Genomic DNA, 13,864 nt, shown 5'->3' with positions numbered 1-13,864 from the left:
TCTATTGTTGGAACTGGAAATGGAAAAAAAAAAAAAAAAAAAAAAAAAAAGGAATGTCATAGGACAAGGCTCATGACATGACAGCTAAAAGTAATCCAGTGAAAGTACTGACCTCATATGAGGTCTCCAGGCACAATATTCCCATGATCCAGGCTTATCCGTTCTTGCACCCATTACTCCTAGGTCCCATCTAGAAGCATGAGGGAGCTTAAATTTTTTGACTCATTTGTTTATTTTATGTAGCATGCCCAAATGTAGTGAGTAATTAGGATGTGTGCGTGTGTGTGTGTGTGTGTGTGTGTGTGTGTGTGTGGTGGGGGAGGGAAAAGAAACCAGGACTTAATAAGTTCTAATGTATCTGCAGTTTATATAATGTGAGACACTTCTGCAGGATCTGCACTTCTGTTTTGCATAAACACAAAATTAGGTCTAGCGATATTAGGAAATACATAATTATTAGGAGTGTAGTGGCAGTGAGAACTGTAGAAAGCTAGAAATAGTGGCAAACTAACATTGGCCTGGATTGACCCTTGCTGTCTGGTAAGCTCAAAAGGAAGTAATTGAACACATTTTTTCAGTCATTTATTTATTTCATGATCAGTCATATTTGGTATCATGACAGATGGTGGCAGAGTTCTGCTGAAATAGAGTCAGCTTTGAATAAGACAATGTGTGAAAACTCAGTAGCTCCTCCTACAATAAATTCATTAATATTCAGCAATTGCATTTAGCTTGTGGTTGAATGTGTTAGTGTTTGGGGTTCAAGCCTCATTACAGATGTGAACACTTCTATAAAGCAGCACCAGGTTAAGCTGTGATAAAGGAATCTAAAGGCTACTGACACTATTGAGTAAGGGCCTAGAATAATATTCTTTAAGAAAAACTGCTTTCTCCCCCATTACAGTTGTATTTTAAATCGGAGTTTACCTTTTTCTGTGTAGTCTAATTATTTTTATCATTTTATAATTAAAATGATAGACTAACAAATTTTAGTAGAATTATTATCCTAAAGTTACCAGTTTTCAGCTTCTATAAGTCTCCGTTCCCTAGTTTGATTTCCACTTTGGAAGGGCAATGTCATAGTTTTGGAAGGAGGAGACATATTTTACGTGATTATAGAGGATGAGTATTTTTATTCTTTCTTTTTTTGAGATGGAGTCTTATTCTGTTGCCCAGGCTGGAGTGCAGTAACGTGATCTTGGCTCACTGCAACCTCCGCTTCCCAGGTTCAAGTGATTCTCCTGCCTCAGCCTCTGGCGTAGCTGGGATTACAGGCACTTGCCACCATGCCTGGCTTATTTATTTATTTATTTATTTTGTATTCTTAGTAGAGACAGGGTTTCACCATGTTGGCCAGGCTAATCTCGAACTCCTGACCTCAGGTGATCCACCCACCTTGGCCTCCTAAAATGCTGGGATTGCAGGCATGAACCACCGCGCCCGGCCCCCTGCATTCTTTAGAAATAATAAAATGTCAAAGAATTGCAGAGTACATTGGATATGGTTTGGCTCTCATCTGGAATGAGATTTGGCTCCCTCCAAATCTCACCTGGAATTGTAATCCCCATGTGTCAGGGGTGGGGCCTGGTGGTAGGTGATTGGGTCAAGTGGCAAACTTCTCTCTTGCTGTTTTCGTGATAATGAGTGAGTTCTCATGAGCTGTGTTTTTTTTTTTAAAGTGTGTGGCACATCCCAGTTTGCTCTCTCTTTCTCTAGTAAGAAGAGATCCACCATGGTAAGAAGTGCTGGCTTCCCTTTTGCCTTCTGCCGTGACTGTAAGTTTCCTGAAGGCTCCCAGTCGTGCTTCCTGTTATGCCTGCAGAACTGTGAGTCAATTAAACATTTTTACTTTATAAATTACCCAGTCTTGGGTAGTTGTTTATAGCAGTGTAGAAACGGACTAATAAAACATGTACGTTTAATGTCTCTCAAGTACAGGTTTTTTTTTTTTTTCTTTTTGTTATTCTTCATGTCACATTTGGTTGCTATAGGTAGAGTATGAATCACATAATGGATTTGTTCTCCTATCCAAATCATATACCTTTGGACTATGAGCCTTTGCAAGGGGGTGAAACATTTTATTGCAGTAACTATCAGCACAACAAAATTCTGAATTGCAGATCACTGTTTTGTTGGAAACATCTGACTCATTGATTGTGATTGATTTTAAATCTACTCTCAGAATCAACTGAAGTCCTAAATCCTCTACACATTCTTTCTTAACTCCTTTCCCTTCGATTAAATGCTTTAATCTTCCATTCTTACAGCATCTCTCAATTTCTACACTGTATTATAGTTACCAGTGCCTAGGTCTCACTGTTCCTGTTGGATTGTTTTCCTTTCAAAGGCAAGATAAATGTCGATTCAACTCTGACTTTCTCAAAGATCTAGCTAACTATCCCCTAAAAAGTTAGTGTTCAATGGATATTTGTTGAGTGAATATGTAAGAGTTGACCAATGTAGATAATGTAAGATAATGAATGAGAAAAAGGGATTCAGCTATTAATGGTGTATCTATTGGAGAATTGGCTTAATATCATACGTGGTGTATGGCGGAAGCTACTGAAACACACGATAGGTGACCCAGATGTCAGTTGTCCCTTTATCATCCTCTTGAAACTATCTATGTTCTCCCCCATTCTAGTAAGAGAGAAGCAAGCATTGGTTAGCGTAGAATCTACTGAAGATCTGCTAGGAAAAGCAGAGGAGTGAGTTGTCTCATAAAAAAATTTAGAACTTAGAAAAGTTCATATAGTGGCCTTTTCTTTTCTTTTTCTTTTTTTTTGGTCCTGGGTTCTTTTTGTCTCTTTTCATCTTTCCTTCTGTAAAGCACTCAGATTTCCCTAAATGTAATCTCCTGCTCTCAAATATTTCTCAAATTTTACAAATCCCTCATCTTTATTATACGTAGAATTTGCCTCTCCTAACTTATTACAACGCTTGCAAAATGCCCTGTGGTTAGCACCCTCCAACCTCCTTAAAATGTATTGGGGAATTATATTCATTCAATAATTCAATGCCACCCTCATTTGTTTTTAATTTTTTCCATAAGTTATTGGGGCTACAGGTGGTATTTGGTTACATGAGTAAATTCTTTAATGGTGACTTGTGAGATCCTGGTGCAACCTGACCAATATACACTGCACCATATATGTTGTCTTTTATCCCTCACCCCCCCTTCCAATCTTCACCCCCAAGTCCCCAAAGTCCACTGTATCATTCTTATGCCTTTGCGTTCTCATAGCATAGCTCCCACATGTCAGTGAGAACATATGTTTGGTTTTCCATTCTTGAGTTACAAAGTCACCTTTATTTAAATGATTAAATGTTGTTAATAATTAATGCATTAACAAACATTAATATTATCAGATAATATGGCTGTCCTAGATATGGCAGATGGAGAAGTTCTGTAGTATACACAGAATTATAGCCATTTCTTTGTTTGGGAAAGTTAAAAAAACTAAGCCCTAGAACAATATGAGCTATGGCACATCTCAGGCATCTTTCACCTTTGTGGGCCTAACTGGAAATAATTAGGGAGTTCCTGAATCTGTATGGATCATCATTTTAGACTACTCAAACACGGCTCCATTGCTTGCTGATGGCCAATGGGAAAAGTTGCTCAAATGTTGCTCAAGGAGAATAGAGAATGTAGTGAACCCCTAAAGCTATTTTAAGTAGGATTTCGTGGGGCAAAATTGAGAAAATTTTATTGTTGTTTTCAGTACTCCTGGGATTCTCCTCTTTTCATACTTTTGTCATAAAATACCCCTACCCTTCTACTTACTGTGAAATCAATTTAATGACTCTCAAGACAATTGAATTAGTGTTAACTTGTATAATACTTTGTTAATTTGATGACTATTCAGAACTAGTGATTTGAACACTATTCAGAATTAATGATTAAACAGACATTATAATTATTATTATCTTAATAAGCAGAGCTGATCTCTCCATTTTTCAGAAAGTTTGTCTTGGTGCAGATGTGCAGAGATTCTACTTTGGTTTCCAACAGGCTTTTGTCTTCCCACAAGAAACTGTGGATGAGCCTCTTTTATGGCCAAGTCTGCCTTTCTCCTTCAGCTTTTCCTGCCTTAATTCTCTTCTTATACCTGGACAATTTTAGACCATCAAGATTTGAATTTCCTTAGCCTTAGCCTGGAAGAAGGAAAAAGATTCCAGTTGGCTTTGGTCAGGGAACTGACCATGTGGTTGTAATAGACATTGGTAGATGAAGTTCTTTGCACACTATCTGAATCAAAAGCAGCCAAAGGGATGAACCAAGAGTTTCCACTGTTGGAAAACTCTTTCTACGAGTCTAGTTACTGCAGGGATCCCCTTGGCTTTATTTTAGGAAATGATCCAATAAGTTGGTAGCCATAGAATGGTTAAAAGAGAGCAGGCTGACTAAGGGTAGATAATCAGAGGGCAGCCAAGCTTTTAGAAGTTTCCTCGCAGCTGTAAGAGGTGCCTCTGCATAAGAGCCACACAGTTCTGAAAAATTACAACTGAGTGATTTGCCTAATGCATGAAGTAAAACGGAAGAGCTGCCCCCCAGTCCCCCAAAAAGAAACACACAGAAGCTATAGACCAGGGGTTACTTTTTGGAATTTTCTGTCCTTTCTATGGAGTTTCTCCATGAGTTTTTTCATTTAGTACTATTACTGTTCCGCTTTATAAACTTAGCTTGGAGGCAAACAAATTTCCATTATAGGGCCTAGAGTTAAATCCATTTTATCTTTTACAAGAACTTAACTGTTAAAGACATTCCAAGAAAACTAAAATAAGTGTTACAAACCCATTTCACCACACTGCTTTATGGATAACCAGAATGAATGTCATCTTCAAATATGAAGGACAGACCCTTCTCTATTTTAAGAAAGAAGTATTTGAAAGTAATTTATACTCAAATTATTTCAACATGAATGTCAGCTGCATTTAGTCTGCATTGCTGAAAAGGTGAATAAAGACAGCTGCTAAACCACTCTGGTTGTTTTTAGAAATATTTCTGTTATTAGGTCAATGGAAGCGAATTGAGACACCTTTGTTTCCTTTAATTTATTTTGTTTTATTTATTTTGAGACAGAGTTTGGCTCTTGTTCCCCAGGCTATAGTGCAATGACGCGATCTCAGCTCACTGCAACCTCTGCCTCCCGGGTTCAAGCAATTCTCCTGCCTCAGTCTCCCAAGTAGCTGGGATTACAGGTGTCCACCACCATGCTCAGCTAATTTTTGTATTTTTAGTAGAGACGGGGTTTCACCATGTTGGCCAGGCTGGTCTCAAACTCCTGATCTCAGGTAATCCACCTGCCTCGGCCTCCTAAAGTGCTGGGATTAAAGGCATGAACCACCATGCCTGGGCTATTTATTTATTTATTTATTTATTGAGACAGAGTCTCACTCTGTTGCCCAGGTTGGAGTGCAGTGGTGCAATCTTGGCTCACTGCAACCTGTGTCTCCCGGGTTCAAGAGATTCTCACGTCTCAGCCTCCCAAGTAGCTGGGATTACAGGTCCATGTCACTACACCTGGCTTATCTTTGTATTTTTTGTAGAGATGGGGTTTCGCCGTGTTAGCCAGGCTGGTCTCAGAGCCAGAGAGAAGAGCATTACAGAGGACATGATGGCATGATGGATTAGTAAATGCCTGGGTCCAGTCTAATAGTCTCTGAAACATCTTCAGTGTTGGCAGGGAGTGGATGGTTTGGATGTGCTTGCAGCACAGGGTGACAGTGTCACCAAAATGTTCTCGAAACTGGAGTCCTTGTCGTCAGTGTCCATACAGAGGCCAATGCCTAAACCGTGTATGACGTCTGAGCCTCCAGCTCCCTTTTCTGAGGACAGACTGCAGCAGGCACAGGAGGGGAGGTTGGTTGGAAGAGCTGAGGCAGAGCTCAAGTTTCTTGTACTGCATTTGTCCTTAAAGCCACACTCCTCACAAGACATTCCTTAACTTCTTGTCTCCATGCGGGACCTTAGGTACACAGAATCAAACTGACTCAATCAATAATCTTGCCTGATACCAACACAATGTCATTTCTGTTCAAATAATAACTCCATGGCTGCTGTTGTCTCCTTTTGTCTCTTTTTCCGGTTTCCACCTCTTTCTGTGCATTAGCACTTAATCTGAACATTTAACTATCTATCTCCCATCAAGGACTTAATATACATATATTCCAAAACATATAAAGTATTGCTTAGTGTATAATTTTAGAATTCACAAAAATGCATTATTTGGTATGAGCTATACATACTGCACCTTTTTCAGATCGTTTACCCTTATGTTTTTGACATTTATAATGACAAATGTACCTTGATTCTTCTCACTGCAGTATAATATTCCATGGCACAGTTATATCACAATTTTATTATTCCTCCACTAACCGACATTTAGATTGTTTCCAAATTTTTGTTACTATAAGTTTTACAGCATGAACAATACTCTGACAAGCAATTGTGTACATGTTTCCTGTTAATTTGTGCTGTGTTTTCTCTAGAGCAAATGGCAAGAATTAGGATTTCTGAGTTTTGAGGCGTATGTATTTTCAAATTTGTTTTTCAGAATGGCTGTGTCAACCTTTTTTTTCCTACCTGGAGTACAGGACAGTACTCAAATAAAAATGCGTGCCAACAACAGTCATCTCTGATGACTGGTTATGATATTATGTTATGATGTGGTTATGATATTATCTAAGGGTGGATAGTTTGAGGTTCTTGACAAAGCCTTTCCATAGGATTAAGCTTGATCACTGGGGAAGCATTTCTAGGTGACCATGTGAAAGATAAGACAGAAATGACCATGGAATCAGCCACCACGTAGTGCTGTATTTGTCAGTGTGTTGGTGTTATTAGGAAGCTGATGGAATTTGACGCATCACATTATGCACTGACTTCACACCAACTCTTAGGCCCCAACTTATGGCCTAGCCACTCCTTTCAATCTGCTGGCAGCCAAGCAGGATACTCTGGGGTCGGCAACTTGCTAAAGTGAGCATCCACCTCTGCCAGCACGCTTGAATTAAGCAGCTACATAGAAAACAGCTGTGAAAGATTCATCAATCACAGGATGTCTATTATTGGAATTAAAACACCTTCTAACGGTGGCATAGATTTGCATTGATTGCTCTAGGCTGCGAGTAGCACCCTGCATTTCCTGCTTGCTCTGCACTGCTTCTCTGCCTTTGGACTGAAAGCTCAGATGTACGGGCTGATTTCTTTTCTTTCTTGGAGCCTACTTCTGTAGTGCAGAGACAATGGGGTGTTAAATGGAATACAGATATTTCAGGTGATGTGATTGGTGTGCAGCCATTAAACTTGATATTATTGCAAACAATTCTTTGACAATTAAAAATGGGAACATATGATTTGACAATGACATTTTATGCTAATTCAGAGTGTCAGAGGCAAGCTGGGACCTGCTGTTTGGCACTGAAATATGGTATATGGAAACAAGCGAAGGCTATGTCTGAAATCAGGACTTTGGAAAATAGGGATGGTGGCTGTATTTACATAATTGTCTCTCATATCATTGCTCTGTCTCCTTGCATAGCTGAATGAGGGGTTGTAGTTTATATTGAGGACAGTTTTATTAGAAGGATTTTTCTCTTGTTTATGAGGTATGTTATGACAGTCTTTTGGGGTCTTCTCAAAGTGCCCTAAATTTCATGACGAATACTAATGATTGATAATTTGTTATTGATAATTATATCAACTGTTATTATAATTTATAATTTTTCTCTTGCTATTGTAATCGATAATTTTTCAGTTGCTATTGTAATTAATAATTTGTTGAACATGCCTCTGACATAGCGTTAAATACTTTATATAAAATGTCAATGAATCCTTACAATGATTTAAATTCTGAATATGATTATGCCCGTTTTCAAAACACGATGTCTACATAAACAATTTAAATTGATTTATTTGCACAAAGGTGGCCAGTATTAAAATGTTCCTGGAAGCGTGAATTTGTCAGGCCCATCCGAGGGGAGGTAAAAATGGCAGGAGCTAAAATTCGCCTGGCATTACCAAAGACGAACTTCTCTCCTGCTTTACATAGTCTTTCCTCAGCTTCTGTGCAGCTTCCCTTTGTGTGGTCTACTTTTATGCTGTTACCTTAGGTCACTTGCATGTCACATTCAGACTTTCATTTTTCACGTGGTCAGTGCATATTTTAAACTATAATATGGCAGTGCCAAATACATGCTTACTGTTCAATTTCAGGAGAATTGGAAGTTTTGTCCATATCGCAGCGTCTATTTGTGTAACTTAAAATATTTTCTTCATTTTTAAAATGAAAATCATAAGTTTAAAAAATACAAGTTCAATTTCTTAATAATAATGAAAGAAAATTTCCTAGTATGGTCATTAAGACAAGAAGGGGAGTCATTAGTCTGAATTGAGGGTTCAATGGATAAATGCATGGTTTGCTGAAATTACATTTACATGTATTTCTGCATTTAAAAATATAATGTGTAGGTTCTTGTTTTGTTCAGAAAAAGCAGAAAACACATGTTTTTTGCATCATAGTACTTTCCTCTCCTAGCAGCAGTTTCCCACTAAGAAGATCTCTCTTGCGCCCCAAAGCTTTGTCCTTTCTGGGAAAGTTGCTTTCAGCCCACTTGTTGCTTTACTGGAGCCTCAAGGCTAAACAATGGGACAAAACATACCATGCAGGAAGAAGCCCTAAGACTGGATGCAGGAAATACCAAACCAAGGAGTAGAGCAATGGACAGAGCATAACTGCCATCACATTAATAAAGGGACTTAAATGTTGATTTGATTTGTGAAATATGGCAAATCCCCATACATTCTTTGATATAAGTTATCAAAGATATAAGGGTGTAAATGCATAACACAAAACATAGTTTCTTGATTTTTTTTTTTTTTTGAGACAGGGTCTTACTCTGTCACCCAGGCTGGAGTACAATGGCATGATCTCAGCTTACTGCAGTCTCAACATCCCAGGCTCAGGTGATCCCCCTAGTAGCTAGGACCACAGAGGCATTCACCAAGCCCAGCTAATTTGTGTGTGTGTGTGTGTGTGTGTGTGTGTGTGTGTGTATTTTGTAAAGACAGGGTTTTGCCATGTTGCCAAGGCTGATCTCAAACTCCTGAGCTCATGTGATCCTCCTGCCTTGGCCTCCCAACAAGCTGGGATTACAGGTGTGAGCCACCATGCCTGGTCGTTTTTTTGAATTATTTTTGATACTTCTCTTTCTCTTACCTTATATCTAATTTTATATTAAAAAAGTTTGAAATATAACTGCTTTTATCAAATATAATTGCTTCTTATCACCTCTACTGTTAAAGTGGTCCCAGTCACCATCACCTCTCATCTGAATGACCGAAGCAGCCTATTTCATCCTTGCCTCTCACGGTCACATCAGCCAGAGTGAATCTTTCCAAAAGGAGTCGGGTTCTGTTCCTCTGCTTGAAAGCTTCAGGTGGCCACTCTTCTTACTCAGTCAAAGGTGTTGAAATGGCTTGTGGGTCTATATATGCTGTAGGTCCTATATATGCTACCCCCCACTGCCCTCTGTCCTCTCTGACCTCTTTTTTCACTACCCTCCCCAGCTCCCCAACCCTGACCACTGCTAGGACACTGGTCTCTCTGTTCCCCCTTAAAAGAGTCAGTCACATACTGCCTTTACACAGGCTGTCCCTAGATGTCCACACGACTGGCTTCCTTACTGTTTTTACATCTCTGCTCAATATGAATGCCTAAATGAAGTCTACCCTGACCACTCTTTAAAAAATAACAATTTAAAAACAATTGTTTAAAATAACAATCACTAAAAAAATAACTACCCTGATTACTCTTTAAAATATAATAATTAAAAAAAATTTTTAAAAGAGTGGTCAGTGTAGTCATTTTTTAAAGTGGTCAGGATAAACTTAATTTAGGCAGTCATTTGCAGTGTCCTTAAAAATACAAACTAAATATCATTACAAACAAGATGTAAATAAAAATCTCCTTTAAAAATATGTCCCTGTCAAAAAGATAAGTAAATATCTTTTAAATAAGGTATTTCAGAAATGAATAGAAATTGAATATGCAAATAACTATGCATATTTGTTTGAGTTTGGGGCATAATAGAAATTAAAATCAGTTGGACTGTGTGTGGTATTTCCCCTAAATGTTTTTAAATAATTTTTGAATTTTTTGGTAAGTTGCCTGCTTTTTAATTTCTGGAACCAAAAGCTATACATGCTGTTTCTTAATAAAAAAAATAATTTTTTAAGAATAATATTAGATTTACAGAAAAGTTGCAAAGATAGTACACAGAGTTCTCATAAGCTCTACACCAATTTCCCCTAATTTAACATCTTAAATTAATATGGTACGTTTATCACAACCAATGAGCAAATATTGTTATGTCATTATTAACCAAAAAGTCTATACTTTATACAGATTTGTCAATTTTTACCAAGGCTCTTTTTTTCTGTTCTGGAATCTGCTACAAGACACCAAATTACATTTCATCTTCGTCTCCCTGGGCTCTTCTTGACTATGAATACGTCTCAGACTCTCCCGATTTTTGATGTCCTTGAGAATTTTGAGGCATCTACTGGTTGTTGTTTTGTAGAGTGTCTCCCCATTGGGATTTGTCTGATGATTTTTCTCAAAATCAGGCTGTGGTAATATGCTTAGAGAGTGAAAACCACAGAGGCAAAGTTCCATCTCATCACATCCTACCAAGGACACACCCTATCAACATGACTTATCATGGCTTATGTTGTCCTTGATCACCTGGCTGAGGTCGTGTGTGTCAGATTTCTCCACTGTAAAATTACTCTTTATTTTATTGTTTTTACTTTCTAAGCTGTATTTTTTTCAAAAACATGGCATTGTAATCAGCTCACACTGGCGGAGTGGGGAGTTATGCTTCCTCTCCTTGGGTACAGAGTATCTACCTAAGTTGTTTGAAATTCCTCTGCATAGGAGATTGTCTCTTTTCTCCTATTTATTTATTTAGTCATATATTTACATCAGTATGGACTCACCCATATATATATTATACTTTGGGTTATAATCCAATACTATGGTATTTATTTGTTGTTCAAATTGTTCCAGCTTCGGCCATTGGGAGTTCTTTCACTTGTCTTCTGTATCCCTTTGAGATATGCAGCCATTGTGCATGCATGAGTGCATGTTGGCGTGTTTAACACTTTCTTACTTTCTGGCACAACAAAATGTTCCAGGTTTATCATATATATTCCTTGCCCCAGTCCTAGAGTCAGCCATTTCTCTGAGGACCTTTGGTTCTTTAATGGACGATGAGATAGATCACCATCTAGGTTGCGAATATGCTTGTTGATACTGGGGTATCATTGATTTTAGGCCCACTCATCTTCAAAGCAAAAGCATGTACCAGCCACTCTTTTTGAACATTGTCCTTACAAACCAAGTCCTCACTCTATTTTAGTCACTATAGGGGAAATGTATCCCCTGATTAAATCCTATTGACTCTGTTTAATTATTTATACATGTATGCATGCATTTAAGAAAATACAAGTGAATCAACATTAGTTCACAAGTGAAAAAAATAGCATCCATGGTGATTTCACTTCCCTGAGGGTGAAACTTGCTGGAGAGGTCAGCAGCGTCAATCTCAAGTGGAAAGCACAGGCCTGTCATTTGCAGTGCCCTTAGAAATAAAAACTTAATATCATTACAAACAAGATATAAACCAAAATCTCCTTTAAAAATCTGTCCCTGCCAAAAAGATAAGTAAATATCTTTTAAATAAGGTACTTAAGAAATAAATACAAATTGAATATGCCAATAACTATGTATATTTGTTTGAGGTTGGGGCATAATAGAAACTCAAATCTGTTGGGTTATAGTATTTCCCTTAAATTTTTTTTTAATAATTTTTGGATTTTTTTGATAAGTCACAGTTTTTAATTTCTGAAACCATAAGTAACACATGCTATTTCTTAATAGCTTTTTTTTTTGCATTGCAACCTTAAAGAAATATCTGTTTCAATACCTATAGATTAATGACATTTTAAATGACTACATGTATCCCTGTGTATCATATAGTATCATAACTAATTGATCAAATCACTATTAATGGACATTTATGCTGTTTTTCACAATGTACTCAACAATACCTCACTGGAGAACCTTGACTATTATTTGCCTAAGTATTTTTTAAAGGGCGGATTCCTACAAATGAAATTTCTGTGACAATGTAGATAGGTATAAGTTTTTATTCAGTTTCCTAAAGTGCTCTCCAGAAACAAACCAAATTGAGATGTGTATCAACCATTCATGAACGTGACCAATCCTTCACATGTGTGCTAATTCTGTTTTCTAATGCATACTAATTCTTTACATTTTTGCAAATCTGAATTTTAGCTTTTTTTTTTTTATTATCAGTGAGTATATTTTCAGAATATGTTGGCTATTTGCACTTCCTTGGTGAATTGCCTCTACAACTTCCTATGCTATTTTTATATTGTGATTGCTAGCTAGATTTCTTTTCTTACTGACATGTAAGAATTAATTGTATATTAAAGATAGCGGTACTCTGTCTTAAGCTACCCGCGCTTTTCTAGGGTTTCATTTGATTTTTGACTTTCTGTATCTTTTTCTTTCCTTTCCTACAAAGCTTTTCATTTTACTCTACTCAATCTTTCCTTTATGACTTGTAATATTGGAATCATGGTAAAAAAAAGAAAAAAAGAAAAATTCTTAGTTCATTACTAAGATTAAGAATGTTGATTAAAAACATGTGTTTATGCTTTGGAGCATATTTTTAATTGTTACAAATTTTAAAATGTAAACTGTTTTCAGGAAACCTCTTAATCTACTTATGTATTGCTTAAAGAGGATTAAAAAGTGCTTTGTATTTTTTATCCTCTTAAAATTATTTATTTCATATCAATGTAGATGTTTAAAAACAATTACACACTGACCATATGAACATAAGTATTTTGTTCTTAATATTTTTTTCCACCAGAAGAAACTGAATTATCCATTTTTGTCATTGGAAAAAAATGGGCAGTTTTTAAAAGAGGCAAAATTAATATTTCATTAAATGGGAAAATTTCTGTATTCAATTCACTTTGTTGAGATGAATAGAATTATACCTTATTGCTAGCAAAGAAAAGATCAAGATGATGTTATGTAAATTTACATTAGTACTTAACAGTTGCTGTAGAATGAATCCAATAGACTTATTTGTATTTATTAGTGACTTTACATTAGATTCTTCAGTTTTTGTTGAAAGGCATAGTCCAAGTGTTACAGATTAATGGGTACCCTGAACCTAGAATTCTATGTTTCCTCTTCCTTATCTCTTATATGGAAGGACAGAGGAGACCACGTATCTACAAAAATTGTCTATTTTTTAAATCCCTATCCCAAAAACATGTTTTCTAGTGAAAGGACAGGAATGGTGCATAGAACTTTTAGGGAGGTGGGCCAAAGAAGGCTGAGAATTAGTGAACAGTCATGATGTAGGGCTGAGCACTCTACCTGTGTGAGCTCTCCTTGCTCCCTGAGCTCTGCTGGGTCCCTGAGTCTGGTCACTTTCATTGGGTGGCACTCAGCTACTGCCACGGGGCATGCTAGCAGAGCACCAGCTAGCGGCGACTGGTGACCTGGCTTCTTGGAGCCTTCACTGGAAAATAAACTGAGCACACAATGGGCAATCTTTTAAATTCCATTCCAAATAATTATATTTACAGAGTGGAGATAGAGTGCTCAACGGGATGGGGCTGAAGAGCCCTGAATTACCCACATTGATCCACGCAAGTGATGGATATGTTCCCCACTGAAGAGGAAAGCCTCACAGAGTGAAGAGCTTTATCTTCTGTTTAAAAACTCTATGGGCAAATCCATCAGGCTATTTG

General features: G+C 37.3%; 1 long non-coding RNA gene across 1 annotated transcript in view; it reads left to right on the top strand.

The window, feature by feature from the left end:
• Positions 1–13,864, top strand: part of LOC108581436 — a 585,003-nt gene that overhangs the window by 49,190 nt on the left and 521,949 nt on the right. The window contains exon 2 of the long non-coding RNA XR_002516298.2: positions 1,717–1,826. This is a non-coding gene — a long non-coding RNA (uncharacterized LOC108581436). The remainder of the gene's footprint in view (positions 1–1,716; positions 1,827–13,864) is intronic.

This window comes from Papio anubis, chromosome 10, assembly GCF_008728515.1.
Source record: "Papio anubis isolate 15944 chromosome 10, Panubis1.0, whole genome shotgun sequence".
Taxonomy (NCBI): domain Eukaryota; kingdom Metazoa; phylum Chordata; class Mammalia; order Primates; family Cercopithecidae; genus Papio; species Papio anubis.
This window is presented reverse-complemented; position numbering and strand designations above follow the sequence as displayed.